At 41.5% G+C, this 14,949-nt stretch overlaps 1 long non-coding RNA gene across 3 annotated transcripts in view; it reads left to right on the top strand.

Moving 5' to 3' along the window:
• The window catches only part of LOC120093714 (uncharacterized), a 112,885-nt gene that overhangs the window by 72,436 nt on the left and 25,500 nt on the right, over positions 1-14,949 (top strand). For 2 of the 3 annotated variants that reach the window (XR_015624962.1, XR_015624961.1), the window contains exon 7: positions 708-3,709. The exons of the other annotated variant lie outside the window; for it this stretch is intronic. This is a non-coding gene — a long non-coding RNA (uncharacterized LOC120093714). Of the gene's footprint in view, positions 1-707; positions 3,710-14,949 lie in introns of those variants that run through there. 3 annotated transcript variants of the gene reach the window in all.

The following is a 14,949-nucleotide window of genomic DNA, read 5'->3' as shown; positions in this document are numbered from 1 at the left end:
AATAATCATGTGGTCAGATTGGACTTAGCAGTTCCATATACCCCCCCACCAGTACTCCAACAAGGTTTTTTAAATCATATATTTCAGTAAAGATCTGCCTGTTGAGCCTTATAGTTGATGAACTAGAATAGTTTACTGTGCTTGTTTTAAAACAGGGACCACTCAATCAGTATAATTAAAGGGAAAGGCTTCAAATCATATGTGCCAGGTACAACAGAAAAGTAATTCAACAGTGGAGTGATACCAAGCAAGGAAATGCACTTGTCTGTAGCTAGAGACTTCAAATTTTCCATTTCTATTACGTGGGCTCCTGGTGTTCTAGTTAGCATTCACTACCAACTTGATGCAAAGTCAAGTGAAAAGGAAATTTCAATTGAAAGAATGCCCAGATCAGACTGACCTGTGAACTTACCCAAGGAGGGCTGTCTTGTTTGTTAATTGGTGTAGGAGGGCCCAGTCCACCATGGGTGGAGTCATTCCCTAGACTGTGGTTCTGGGCTCTATAAAAATGGGTGATTAAAAACATAAGCCTGAGACGGAGCTAGCTAGCCTTCCTCTCTAATTCCTGCTTTCAAGTTCCTGCTCATGTTCCTGCCCAAACTTCTCTTAATAGTGGGCTGTAACCTAGATGGTTAAGATAAGTAAATCCTATCCTCTTCTAAATGGCTTTTGGTCAGAGGTGGTTTTGTTTTTGTTTTTGTTTTCAGCAGAAAAGAAACTAGAAAGCTGCTTAAGTAAATTCTGTCTTACAAAATACTTGGCATGGCCTGATATCACTGAGAAGGACAAAGCCAGACTCATCACCTGGCTTGGATTTCACCAGAAGACGAGGCTAAATGGAATACTTCTTTTTCCTGTCCAAATTCACTTCTCAAGCATGGGAATCATCAAGGCATATTTCATCTTTTCATTTTCTGACTAGTTCTGGCTCTCTTTGGCCCACCTGATAAAAGTTGTCCTCAATTTTTGATTAGACAATGAACCACATAATCAGATCAGAAAAAAAGAAAAAAAAAGCACTGAGAGGGTCTGGTCCTTCTTTATAGATGGATAGTGTCTTAGTCAGGGTTTCTATCCCTGCACAAAACCTCATGACCAGGGAAGGAAAGGGTTTATTCAGCTTACACTTCCACTTTGCTGTCCATTACCAAAGAAAGTCAGGACTGGAACTCAAAGCAGGTCAGGAAGCAGGAGCTGATGCAGAGGCCATGGAGGGATGTTACTTACTGGCTTGCTTCCCCTGGCTTGCTCAACTTGCTTTCTTATAGAACCCAGGATTATCAGTCCATAGATGGCACCACCCACAATGGGTCCTCCCATCCTTGATCACTCATTGAGAAAATGCCTTACAGCTGGACCTCATGGAGGCATTTCCTTGAGGGAGATTCCTTTCTCTGTGATAACTCCAGTTTGTGTCAAGTTGACACACAAAACCAGCCAGTACAGGTAGAGGAGTGAATGGATAAGGAGTTGAGCTCTACGAGGCTACAATGTGATAATTTAATCTCTAATGAACAAAATAAAGACTGAGCTTCTAATTTGCAATCTCCTAATGGCCCTCCCCAAAGAAGAGCCCAACAACTTTAGTAGAAGTGGGCAACAATTCACAACACATGACAAAAGGAAGTGTTAGCTACATTTCGAACATTCTGGAATGAAAACAGCCTACCTGGTTTAGTAGTCACCTAAAGTCACTGACTTGTACCCAAAAGTTGACAATACTGACTTCATCAGTCACTAAGCATGGCTTGTGACAAATATCTTCATTGCTTTGGGGAATCAGAAAGAAAAAAGCTACAAACCACTGTTTCCTGCACTTAAATATATCTATATCAAATGTAAGAAACTTAGCATGTGAAAGTAATGTGTCTGAGGCATATTTTCCCCCTAGGGGAAAAAAAACAAATTAGCAGCTGTTGCAGAAACAACAGTCTCTCTGATGTTGCCTCAGAGTCATTTCCAAGGAAGGGACTAACTAGGTCAAGAAAAGAAGCCACTAACTATTGCCCAAGTGGGAGTGAAGGTTTGCCTCACCTTAGTGAATACAGTGAAATAACTGAGAGGGTTTTAATTAACTGGGTAGGCATGCAAAGATACAGGTTATGATGAAGGGATAAAGCCATGTCCATCCCTACAGACCTCATCCAACAGGAATGAGAATGGTCTGTTCAAAAAGGCAGATAACAAAGTGCCCCTGTCCTCTCACTTTCTTCCTTTTCATACAATGGAGGGAAAGTCTCCTCTGTTACCGAGACAGAAAAGCCATAGCCAGAAGTGAGCCTCCAAACAGGAGTGGACACGCTGAACACCAGAGGGTAGAGGACCAAATCCCAGCAAATTCAATCCCCTGGATTCCGTTCTCCCTATCTCAATGAAATCTTACCACTGTGTAGGGGCCAACTCTGCTTTTTGTTCAAGTGTCTAAAATCCAAAAGGAAAAGACTATCAAGGAAAACAAATGACAAATCTGTAGAATTTTCAAATACCTTCAGATTTTGAAACCCAACCCAATAAATTTCAGCACACCAAATCCTACATCTACAGTGGACAAAGATGTAGGACACTGTAGTTGAAAGAGCATGAGACATATCAAGGGTAAGTCATGACCTTGAACCCCAGGCCCACCAAGTTCAATGAAGCCCCCTACACAGCAGTTGGGTTGTCATGTAAACCTTTGACCATACATCTCCTAATCCGTAACCAAAAGACAGTAGCTGTTTCGCACAGCTGTTCTGAAATCAGATGAGAGGATCTAAGGGCAAAAGGCCACGGTTTGTCAGTGCCATTTTGGTTTCCATACTCTTTTGCCCCTCTATGAGCATTTTTCAGTCTAACTGGGGAGATTCAGCTTCACAGAGCAGCAGTGAGTGAGATGGTTTATTTCGTGATAATTTCAGAGAAAGGGTGTGTGAAGCTTTGCTAAACTTAGCCATGCTGCTCTTGGTAAGCCTTCATTTCATAGGAAGCCTGTTTCTTTGCTTTAATCCCCTTCTATAAGCCGCTGGTATTCCCACCATGGACAGTCCCTCCTGGATTCCCTTGACCTGCGAGAAGTCTAATCAGTGTGTTAGTTATGATTTATCCGGGAAAACCGAATACATTTTATTTTCTCAATGGATTAAACTTTTTCCATTCATTATTCATTTTCTGTGAGTAGAAAGCTGACACAGATACATTGAGCCTTGAGTTGGCTGAACATTTTCAAGGCTTTCCAACAGACTAAAACCAAGACCTCCTGATTTGTTGAATTACATGCTCATGTTTTCACCCCAAAATTGTGCTTGGTCATAAATGTCCCGAGACATGTTTGTGAAGGAGGAAGTTAATGTCATAAAGCTTCACTGTCGCTCATGCTACTGGGCACCTGGGCCCTGCACACTCATTCTTTTAAAAGGGGAAAAAACCTTTCTGAACTCTAGAGTCCAATCAAACTGAAAGTCTCTCCCTTCTTTAACTGGAAATACCTGATGACACTCCTTTTTGTTTCTTACTGGGTCATTGTTTTCACATCTTTTGCTTAGTGAAATACACATCTAAATGTCATGGAATTTAATTATTACCTCTTGAATTAAATTTTTCTCTATAAAAATATTTTAGCGAGTTTGAAAGCTGTGCATGGCACTCCATTCATTTTCTTTGCTATGAATTCTAAATAAGTACTGTGTGGAGCATGAGTCTGTACTGACTGAAACTAGGGAATGGATGTGGTAAAAAAAATAAACAAGCAAACAAACGAACAAACCAGAGGGTGTATCTTTTATGTTTCCTATTTCTCTAATGTTTTATGATCATTTAATATCTTAGGGCTTTGAGCCCAGAAAGGGTTGTCTCTTTCCAGGTTTTGCTAATTCCTAGACATGGGTAAAATCTCTCTACAACAAGCTTTTGGCATGTGGACAGATTCTCAATCCACATCTACATGCATTTCCTTTTTCATACCCCAGGCTAGAATACTATCTTCCTGCCTAGCAGAAGTTACAAGCTGGAGATAGAAGCTAGACAACTGGAGACCACTTCCACAGCCGAGCCCTAGAAACCATTCAAACTGGACCTGTGTCAGCCCACTTCCTCTTCCCATCCTTCTCCTCCCTCCGTAAAGCACAAGCCTGGTATAGGCCCAAAGCTCCTCCTGACTACTGTCCAACCCCTGTGTGTGCCCACAGGGCCCATGGGATATGGCATACATCTTTCTCCTGGAAACTGTGAGGGACAAGAAGCCTTTCCAATGGCAGGGGTCTCTGGATCTGCCCCCCCCTCTCTATCTTAAAGCAGAGCTTTAATCATGTATTAGCAAGAAGAATGGGGAAGGGAGAGAAAGGCGGAGGAAAAAGAAGTTGGAAAGAATGATAGGAAAATTGGGATCTGATCTGATCTTGGATGGTAGACAAGACGAATGCTGAGTGCTAATAATGAATTCATCTGTACTTTTAGTTATACCATCCTCAGTTGGAAATTACTTAATGTTCAATACCCATGATTCAGCTCTTCGTGACTCAATCCCCCAATCTATAAAACAGAGACAATAATATTTATCTGCCTTTATGATTTGGTATACAGCATTTAAATAGGATATCTATTTTAAAAGGACCTTCTAATGATTAGTTAATTTTTTCCTAACTAGATGTTTCTGCCTCAAGGTGATGGCCTGAAGGCTAATGGGTTACTATTGTCAAATGCTTTTGAAGATGAGAAGACCTTTGGCCCATAATATAGCATCTGGCTTCCTTTGACACTGTGAAGTTTCTCAAGCATGCTTGCCCTATTGGAAGCACCGGAGTGCAATGTTCTTATGCTAACTCATCTCTTTAAAAGGTTCCCCAGCACGATAGGGCATTGATCCAGTGAAAATATGTTAGTTCACTATGCACACAGGAGAGATCCTTCTGGTGATGAGTTTCAATCACATGAAAGAAACAGAGCTATCACTTAGCACATATGTTGCCTCCGAGCTCTTGTGACAATTAAGTAAAGCTGATACGTGGAATCGAGGATGTTAGACACTAACCAAGTCACCAGGAAACCAAGAGTGGAGAATGTATACATGTATTATAAAATGGGAAAAGCACATTTTTCTAACTGTGTAAAATACCCATCTCTACTAATTCAGTCAATCTAGCTAACTGGTATACCTTTACAGAAGATGTGCACTGCATAGCAGTATGTACTTTTATGTAGATATAATTATACCTTCTATAATATTAGAGATTTATAGAATCTATCTTGAAGAAATTGTAAGAAAGGGCATAGTATTTGTTAATATTTTTACATAAGGAAATGATATAAACATCTAACAACTATAAAGTAAACCATATAATGTGTATGAAGTGATGGGTTTTATAGGAATTTGAAGTCACATTTAAAATGTTTGCTGATAAAAAAGAACATTCTCCATCAAACAAGTACAAGACAGAAAGTACCATAGGATGTCATCTAGCTGAAAGATAGAATAATTAGTGAATTTCAACATCTTGATATTTTGGGTATTTCTCAATTTCCAAAATTCAGACAGTAAGAAAATTTATCTACTCAGTAAGCATCACAGTTTATTGCCAATTCTAAGACAATATCTCTTATTCAGCTTGTTGAGAACCTCAAGGACCATTGCTCCAAAGACATATTGGCACGATGATTACCACCCGTTAAAATTTTACATGGTCTCACTAAAATCTTTCCTGGCCTCTCCATTCTTGTATGTCTGAATAGCCTTGAAATTTACTACTTTCTTACACCTCACCTTTGGAGTTGCCACCCACTAACACCTGCCTTGTTTCACAATTATTCACAAAGATGTTTTTTCTTTTCCTGCTGCCATAAAGAGACTGGGCACTTAAATTATGTTATAATGTCTAGTAACTCACATGTCCTTGTACTGAATAACTGTACTGTATAGAAAAGCCCCTGTATAGTATCACCTATCCAACAGGTCTATATGGTTCTCCTTTGTGATGCTATCTGTTTGAAGGACTGAAACTCTCTTATTCTCAGTTGCTGGGGTTAAAACAATCTACTTTCTCCTTTCTTGGTTGGTCCATTCAATAAATAGTGTGTACCAACTGTGTGATGGACATGTTTATAATCACCATGGATAGAGCAGTAAGCAAAACCAGTGAATATGTGTCTTCTTTGTGGAGCTGATCCTACTATGAGAAAAATGGACAATATACAAGACAAAATATGTAGTATTCTAGATAGTAGTAAGTTCCTGGAAAATTCCAAAGCAGACAAAGGTGATAGACAAAGTTGAGAGTGAATTTTAAATAGGGCGACCAGCAAAGACATCACTGAGAAAATCAATCTTTAAGGAAAATCCAAAAGCATTGTGGGGAAAAAGGATTTGAAAACTGGGGCAAAAATGCCCAAGACAGGGAAAATAGTCAATTCAAATGTCCTGTGTTAAATTAAGACTTATCTCAGGAAGTCAATGCCAGCTTGATGAGAATTAGCTGCCTAGATAGTTAAAGTAGTAGAAGTTGAAAATCAAATGCTAATGGGGGTAAGGGAGGGTCTAGTCATGAGACCTGACAGAATTTTTAGCTCTTATGCTCTAGAAAGGGAGAGCCTTTATCATTTGAAGAGATAAATTATATAGCCAGAATGTTCTAAATTAAAGTTGGTGTGCTGAAGAGACAGGTCAAGTAAAGATACTTGGGATTCTTACAGTCCAGGTAGAGATGCTAAGGTTCAAGTAGGAGTGAGCTTATGAAGTATTGATGAATTCTGTGTGAACTACAAAGGACAGCATCTGGATAGCTCTGGGATTTGGACCTGAGCAACTGCAGGGGTGGAGGGGCATTACCTGAGATGGAAATACCATGGCAGCGTGGGGGAAACACTGGAAGAGCAATAAAGATACATGAGTGCATGCATGTGTTCACACACACTCACACACACACACACACACACACACACACACACACACATTAAAACAAACAAATAAATAAAAAACTAAAGTTTTTTTTAAACTCCTGGATGGATTCTGAGATAAATACAGAAATGTGGAAATCAATGATGTTTAGGCCAGGTTAGAAGTCATAAAATCTGTAATCACAAGGTAATGAAACAACAACCAGAATTACATAAGAATCCCCCTCATTCCAAGAAAGAGGGAAGTAATAACAGCAGTTGACTTCACGTGCAGCAACGCATTCATTTCACTGAACCCAAGAAATATGAGGCACCCCAGATCTCCAGCCCCAACCCTTGCCACTAGACTTCAACAGGTGCCACCAACTACTCTGGCTTTACATGCATATAGCAACCTGAAAACAGGCATTTGTACCAATAGACTACAGGCTTTCTTGTTGCCAGAAGCTTGTTAGAAATACAGAATCCCAAGGCCAGGGAGTGGAAAACGAACGTTAACAGAAGTCAGATGCCTGCCGCAGAAGCATGAGGTTCTGAGTTCAGATCATAGTACCCATGTAAAAGTCAGCCTTGGTTACATACATGTAAGCCTAGTGTTGAAGACATGAATACAGGCAGATCTGAAGAGCTTGCTGGTCAGTCACTCTAGCCAATTAGTGAGTTCCAGGCCCCGTGGGAGAGCCTGTCTCAAAAGATAAGGTGGAAAGCAATAGAAAAAGACACTCAAGACACCCGGTGTTGACCTCTGGCTGTCAAATTAAATACATGCACACACATGTACTTGTACATGCGTGTACATACCATACATACATATGCACAAATTACACGTATACATATACACACACAAAAAAATAAGTAAAAGTGCAGAATCCCAGACCTCATTCTACACTCACTTCACATGTATACTGAAGGTTGAGACATACAGAAGAATGCTAGATGGTTCCTAAAACCAATATGAAGTCCATGGAATCATCTCGAAGATTCTACATCTGGGAAGTATGAATACATTGAACGATTATGAGTAAGATGCTTCTGGCTATGCACCTAACTACTCGAGAACTGGAGGATAGAAATGGGAAGAACTTCTCTCCATGAGAGTACCCACTGTAGAACAGACCTGCTGGGGTCTCCACTACTGTTCCCAAATCTGAATATCAGTCTTATTGGGATGAATTTGATAGCCACACCACCGGGGGCCAGAAGAGAAAGTACAGCTTTTTGTGTGTGTGTGGTGGGCGGTTTTATGTCAACTTGACCCAAGCTAAAATCATTTAGAGGCAACAAAGTCAATTGAGAAAATACCTCCTTAAGACTGGGGTATAGGAAAGCCTATGGAGGGTTTTCTTAATTAGTTTTAGATAGAGGAGGGTCCTGCTAGTTGTGAGTAGTGCCATCCCTAATCTTAGGGTCCTGGATTCTACAAGAAAGCAGACTGAACAAGCCATGAGGAGCAATATGTAAGGAGCACTCCTCGATGGCCTGTGCATCAGCTCCTGCCTCCAGCCCCTGCCCTGTTTGAGGGAGCCCTGGCTCTCTTCCATGATGAACAGTGATGGTGAAGTGTAAGCCACATAAATCCTTTCCTCCCTACAATCTCTATCCATTTCTGATTCTTCAGCAAAACCCTAAGACTAGTTATGGCCATAGAATCAGTTCTATGGAATAGAACTGTAAAGACAAGAGCTAGAAATGTGGATCTCACTGAATTAGACTCAAAGGCTTTACTGATTCCCAGTGAAAGAGATACTAGCTATCCCCAGCATGCAATGGCAAAGCTGTCAATCATTGTTTTAATCAAATATTTAGAGATAATAAGACCTTGAACGAAGAAGGAGTTGCTGCCTCATAACATCTCAGTGGAATAATGAATGTAGGAACATACTGGGTTGGGCTGTTTTTGTTTTTTGGTTTTGGTTTTTTTTTTTTTTCATGGAGAAAAGGAAAATTCATGGAAGCCCTTAGGTTCCCAGCTTCACATCTGACTGAAGTCGAGCAAGCGGTCAGTTCCTTCTGTGTCAACTTGCCTGAATTATAACTGTTCTCTAAAAGATGGACAACCGTCCATCGGGGGAAAGTCACTAGCCAGCCTCCAAGCACTGTGCAGGTATACCAGTTGGCTCAAGTGCATCTGGGGCTTCTAGTCCACTATAAAACTATGCAGAGACTGTGGGAAAGGCCAAGGGAGCTGCTACCTCTGCAGAGCCTGTTCTTCAGAAGCTTCCATCTAAATGTCAAAGTCAAAGAAGACTAAACCTGCAGGTGGATGGATTGCAATGCAAATAACACTCTACACTCTCTCATGTGTCTGTGCCCTATTTTTGTTTCCAATGTGAGCTGCATCATGAGTATAAATCAATAAAAAATACAAGAAGAAACCAGGAAGTTCTATTCATAGGAATACCCTAACAGTTTAACTTCTAAAGCGTACAGAAATAATTTGCTCGATTCATTTAAGAGCATGCATCATATGAATACAAGCAATGTTAAAACAGAGGAGTTGTGTACTGGACTAAGTTCCAAATTTGCTCTGAGATTTATGAAAAACCAATTGTTATAAAGTCCTGCAACATTGAAGGAGTAAGAGATGATATATGTGTGTTCTCTATGTGTGTTTGTCCTAGCATGTAATTTGCTGAAGAAGAGAGGCATTCGAGAATTCACAGACGCCTCTGTATCTTCCATATGCTATGTCTCTCTTGAGCATATATGCAATGTGTGTGAATGCATGTGTGTGTGTGTGTGTGTGTGTGTGTGTGTGTGTGTACTGCACTTGCATGTATACATTGCACATATATGCAGTGGCCAAAGGTTAGCATTGGGTATCTTCCTCTATCATGCTCTACCTTATTCCTTTTGAGATGGGCACTCTCACTTATCGCTGAAGCTTGCTAATTCAGCTAGGTCAGCTGGCTGAAGCTAGCTGCTAGTATCAGCTTGTCTTAGGTCCCCCAGCCGTAGTGTTACAAGTGCATGCTGCTGCTGGCTTTCTCAACTCAGTCCTCATGATAGCACAGCAAGCCCATTTTCCCCTGAGCCTTATCTTGAGCCCACCGTGTCTTTAACTTCTAATGGGAATGTTAAGAGCAAAACGTTTGTGTTATTATTTTATACCACTCTCTATGAGTAAGAGATTTCATCAAAATAAGATGGGGGGGGATCCTTATCTTGAGATTTACAAATACATTTGTAATTTGTAAATCTACAAATGTCTGTTTCACCTTTGTTACAAAGCTCATAATGAAAGATGTTTTATGTTAAAGAAAGGTCCCTACGCAGCCAGTCAGTGAATTATGCCCAGCAGCTGTCAGGAAATCTGGTTTCTGCAGATATACCCTCTCAAGATTTACATAAAGTTTTATAGATAGAGAATTTGGGAAATATTCTATTTGAGCAGATACAAAATGACTTGCTTGAGCTGCAGGCTCTGCATGAAATTGTCTTTCCCTTCCTGTCCCCCGCAGGGAACAAACAATGACCAAATAAGAAAGAAATTCTTGCTGGCCTCTTCGAGCTGTAGGTCTCCAGCTCAGGGAGTGTTCTGAAAGACTTTTGCTGACTGAAGAAGTACCAAAGGGAAGAGGAGGGTCCTGGCACAAGGCAGGAGAGGAAAGAAAGGAAAAAGAAAAGTACAGAAATCAAGTCACCACTGGACTACCCCTTGTTAACACAAAGTATCCTTATGGAAACAAAGACCAGTTAGAGCAAGCATTTCTCGCTGATTAATCAAAACAGTCCCAGAGTTTGGGAATGATGGTATCTGGGTCACTTTCTAGTTGTATTTAAAAAGACTTCTGAAGACAGGATCTCGGAATCGCGTCTCCAACAGCTCCCTGGCGTACACATGGCTTTTGTTTATTCTTGTTTGACTTGGTTTTCACGTCTTTATACATGGCCTCAAGGAATAATTGTGATGCCGAATTTTTCTGTGAAAAAAAAGAATAAGTAAATACAGAAGTCACATACACATAGAATGCAAAAGGAGAAATCAACCTTTCTCTCTCTCTCTCTCTCTCTCTCTCTCTCTCTCTCTCTCTCTCTCTCTCTCTCATTTTGCTAAGCAGGCTTTGTTTCAACAGCAATTTGCTTCTCTTGAGTCCTGAGGTATGTTAATTTCTGGATTCAGTCACATTATGAAAAGTTATAACTGTAGATAGAGACAAAATGCATAGAAGGCATAAAACCAGTTTAATTTGAGTTTTCCTCAGGAGAATATGAAGCAAAGCCTGGCTGGATTCCATGGGGCAGCCCTTCTCAAGGGTGGCTAATTTATTACCTGTCAGCCGTGAAAATGTGAGTCTGGGGGGGGGGGTGTCTTGTTTGTTTGTTTGTTTTCTTTTATTCCATTTGTCCTTTTATGAGGGGGTTTTCTTTGACTTTCTAATTTATTCTGTTTATCCATGGAATTTTGCCCTGACTTATTTCTTTTTCCCTTCTGTTTGAATCCCTTGTACATCAAGGTGGGTGGCATTCCCGCTGAAAATATTCTTTCAAGAAACATCATAAAAACGTATGAAAGCAGGATTTCATTTGAGCTGCCAAGCTTAAAGAAAGCTGTAAGCAAAGTGAATAAATGCTCTTCATATGACTTACGGCCCCGGAGGATCTACTTAAAGGGATACATTCAGTCTATTCAAAAAATATTTTAAAAAAGGGGGGTGGGAATGTTTTCCAGCAGGACCCTGGCAAATATAGAATGAGCTCTTCCCCAACTTCCTGACTTGCTGGTCTATATTTAACCCCTTTCCATCAAGTACCCTAAATGGCTTACCCTTATGTTATTTTACAAAGGACTAACAAGGTTGACCGAATGTCTCAGTGTTTAAAACAATAGACATACATTGCTAGACTGCAGTAACCAAAGCAAATCTAAACTCTGGTTTTTGAGGTCCACATAAACTTCATCTACAGGGATAAGAATGTCGATGTATACGCTGTGGGGCAGGGCGCGAGGGTACTGTGACTCTGTGAGCCTGCGTGGTTCATACCCTGAAGCTTCCTTTCTATATAAGCACTACCAGACACTTTTGATTTTGATTTCGATTTTCCGCTGTGGTTCTACAGACACGGGCCAACTCAGCGGGAAAGCTGAAAGATGCTAATATCAACCTCTACGAGAGCGGTTTTTTGTTTTCTTAAAACGGAGATGAAGCAGTAAAGAGAGAGTCATCTCAAGAGGATGCTGTGTGGGTCTGGCTGAGGATACTGCAGTCTGTTTCGGGTTTTGCTCCCATGGGTTTGAAGTGTAGTGGTGTCCAGGAAAAAAGTCTCCTTAGCGGAGTGGAGGCCACAGAAGGTCACATTCAAAGGGTCAGTCAGGGAGGAGTATAGCCATTTATTCCACTCAGGGTGACAGGCAGACACCTGCAAGTGGATTCAGGTGCACACGTGTTGCTAGGTGGGTGCCCGGATACATGATGTGTTTTTCAGTGATGCAGAAAGCAACATTAGCCCTAAGTGTGAAGAGAGGAGAGGCTTGAGGGTCAGAGAAGTATGCCACCCTTCACATCGCTGTAGCAGAGGCTAAGAGAAGAAAAGCCTACTTGGCTCACGGCTTCGGAGGTTTCCATCCATCATGGCGGGGAGGGCATGGCGCTGAGAATGTCTGGGGATGCAGGCTTGTTCTGCTTGCTGCTCCCTCACCGCCCCACCCCCCAAACCCCAAAACAACAGCCTCTGGGATGGTACCACCACATTCCGGATATGTATTCCCTGCTTGGTTAATACTCCCTCGGAACACCCTGGGAGACACACCAGGGGTGAATTTTTACCAAACTCATGGGTGTTTCGCAATTCTCTCAAGTCACTAATCCAGATTATCTGTCATGAGGGAAAGAGATGACATATTCAACTAGCGTATAATGGCAGCGTAGACAGAGGCATGGCATGGGTCTATGGTATGCTCAAATACCGTGTGGTGGAGACGTAGACAGAAGCACAGGTGGGACAGTCGGGCAGCTCTAAGAGCCTCTGTGAGAGTGTGGAAGGCAGCATGGTGGGCTCTGGTTTGTGAGTTGTGGGCAACAGTTAGCTCCAACCGCACGGTTCGAACTAGTGTAGGCTTTGAATTCTCAAGGTGTGTACAATGAAAAGGAATGAGGTAGTGAAAGGAGGAGGAGGAGGAGAGGAAGATATAAACAATGGAACCTAAATGTAATGAAGGGATGAAAGGGGATAAAAGGAGGGCTTCACTGTTGTAGTGGGGTACTCCAGTAAAATATGTTGAAGAGGAGTAATAGGAGTTCAAGACCACCCTCCACTACACCTTGGGTGTGTCAAGATGGCCTGATGAACTGAGCTAGAACGCAATGGCAGAAGGAGAGAACTGATTTCCACATGCTATGTAAGCTACCCTCTGACCTCCACAAAGGCACCTCTCCGCTACCCCCACCTCCAGGACACAAAATAAACAAATGATCATCTTTTCATAACGAATGAGAGAAGGGGAGCAAAATCAATGAGACAGTGGTAATAAAAACCAAATCAATGGATTACCGTATCCCATGGGGGGGTTAGGGGATTAGCTGAGCCAAGTTCAAATGGAGAAAGAAAAGATCTCTCTAACATGTGACACCAATGTGTGACCACAGGAATTTGTGCCTACATGGGGAGAGGCAGAGCACAAGGACAGGAAGAGAAGAATTTCAGGAGTGAATATCAGAAAGATGATCTGTGCTGAAATATCTGTGACTTATGAACGGGAAGCCAGTAAACCAACGGTGTTCTTTTGATGTATTTAGTTTAGTTTATGTATACAGCTGCTTGCCTGCAGGTATGTCTGTGCACCACATAGGTGCCCTCTGCCCTTGAGGTCTGAAGAGGGTGTTGGATCCCCTGGAATCAGAGTTGCAGAGGTTGTGAGACACCATGTGGGTGCTGGGAGCTGAGCCTAGGTCTTTTGTGAGAACAAGAGTTCTCAAGTGCTGAGCCATCTCTCCAGCCCCAGAAGATAGAATCTGTAAGAGATGAGAGGAAACAGCGAAGGGTTATGGGATCCACAATAAGGGGAGGGTGTGGGTGTCAAGTGTCTGCAGAGAGAAGAAACAAGGCTAGGACTGCCTAGAAGAAGGGTCGGTAATGAGAGGAACAAGGCAGGCAAGGAACATGGAGGATACCTACTCCATCCTATGTCCAGGGACACAAGTAACATGTACGTTACCAGGGACACACAGCCACCACATGTAGAGTCACCAGAGATCCTAGATAAGCCGTCCCATTCTCAGTGCCACTGTGGTCTCATACATGTAGCTTCATGATTTTTTCTTTCTAAATTTTTAGTCTTCTTCCCATAATTATATTATGCTAACCCGTACACCACCTCCCATATATTTCTTAGGTTATGGGAAGTAAGGATGAGGTATTAGAGACCAAATTATCCCAGAGGATAAGAGGTCAAAGCTTGAATTCTTCATTGTGAGATGCTAGATGAATGGATGGATGGATGGATGGATGGATGGATGGATGGATGGATGGATGAATTGGTAGATGAATTCTTATCTTTGCTTCTTGTGTTCTTTTAAGTGCTTTAACTTTGACCAGGGGGAGCTACAGTGCATGGAGAGGGTTTGAACTCTACACACTGCTGTGCCCTAGCCCATCTCTAACTTCTCTAAGTAAAATGAAATATTGTTTTTGAATATAGACCCCACAGCATTTCTCATAAGGTGTGAACAAAAGCATCCGGAAATAGAAACCCTTACTTTAACTGATTTATAAAATTTCTCTTAAAAAAATAAAAGTGCTTATCCTGCAAACACTCCTTCTCATTACCACACATTCCAGGTCTCCGCCCTAAACCCCCGCTGTAAAATTACTCCACAGACACTGTTCCCTTTTGGCGTGCTCTCACTGGCATGTGGTATGGGTGTAAATGTCATATAATTTGTAGATATAACAATTCAACTCCCGACTGCGAATTTGATCTACCTTGAATTTTACCCGAACAAACTTAGTTCTAAAACTCCTGGAAGATACTGTGTTTGTGCAGTTGTACAATGTGAACCCTCAAAAGATATCCTAATGAAGAATATTGTGTTTTAATCCCGTATATTGAATCTCTTTGGGGTATTTTTCCACCTCTGAAACCAC

The sequence above is a fragment of the Rattus norvegicus genome, chromosome 7 (genome assembly GCF_021556685.1).
Source record: "Rattus norvegicus strain SHRSP/BbbUtx chromosome 7, alternate assembly SHRSP_T2T, whole genome shotgun sequence".
NCBI lineage: Eukaryota > Metazoa > Chordata > Mammalia > Rodentia > Muridae > Rattus > Rattus norvegicus.
Note: the sequence above shows the minus strand (reverse complement) of the source record. Positions and strands in the feature narration are given on the sequence as shown.